Source organism: Nicotiana tabacum, chromosome 18 (assembly GCF_000715075.1).
Source record: "Nicotiana tabacum cultivar K326 chromosome 18, ASM71507v2, whole genome shotgun sequence".
NCBI classification, from domain to species: Eukaryota; Viridiplantae; Streptophyta; class Magnoliopsida; order Solanales; family Solanaceae; genus Nicotiana; species Nicotiana tabacum.
In genome coordinates this window covers 92,328,159-92,329,308 of record NC_134097.1, presented here as the reverse complement: position 1 = coordinate 92,329,308, position 1,150 = coordinate 92,328,159, and positions in this window count along the sequence as shown.

The window sequence follows — 1,150 nt, the reverse complement described above, 5'->3', positions numbered from 1 at the left end:
TAATCAATTGCTACTAGGATGAACCTGTGCCCGTTTGATGCGGCGGGTTCGATTGGTCCAATAACATCCATTCCCTAGGCAGTGAGCTTGTTGTAGTAAGCTCATTTGGGGGTACCTTGATCATGTATGTATGTATCTAGCAGCGGTGGCATTTTCGGACATACTGGATGCAGTTTGTCTCCATAGTCATCCAAAAGTAACTAGACCGGGATATCTTCTTGGCTAAGACAAAACCGTTCATATGTGGACCGCAAGTCCCAACATGGATTTCTTCTAGTAGTTTAGATGTTTTTTTTGCGTCAACACATCTTAGCAATCCTAAATCATGAGTCCTCCTATACAAGATTCCTCCGTTGTGAAAGAAATTGTGGACAACCTCCGAAGTGTGCATTTCTGAGTAGAATTTGCAAGTTCCGGGTATTCTCCTTTTGTCAAATATTCCTTGATATCATGAAACCAAGGCTTTTCGTCTGCTTCTTCCTCAACATGAGCATGATAAGCTGGCTGATCATAGATCTTTACCGGAATGCGATCAATAAAGTTCTTATTTGGATGATGTATCATGGATGATAGGGTAGCTAATACATTGGCAAACTCATTCTAGACTCTGGGAACATGCTGGAACTCTGTCTTTGTGAACCTCTTTCTCAACTCCTGTACGTGATGCAGATAAGGGAGTATTTTGGAATTCTTAGTTGCTCATTCTTCTCGGACCGATGTATAAGCAAGTCCGAATCTCCAATTACTAGTAACTCTTGAATGTTCATGCCAATAGACATCTTGATCCCTAAGATGCAGGCTTCATACGCGGCCATATTGTTGGTGCAGGGGAACCTGAGTTTGGCAGACACTGGATAATGCTGACCGGTTTCTGATACTAGGACCGCTCCTATGCCAACTCTTTTGAAATTTGCTGCTCCATCGAAAAACATTCTCCAACCGTCATAGGATTCTGCAATATCTTCTCCTATGAATGATACCTCTTCATCAGGAAAATATGTTTTCAGGGGTTCGTATTCTCCATCCACGGGATTTTCAGCAAGGTGATCTGCTAGTGCCTGTCCTTTGATTGCTTTCTAAGTCACATAGACAATGTCAAATTCACTCAATAGGATTTGCCACTTCGCCAGCTTGCCGGTGGGCATGGGCT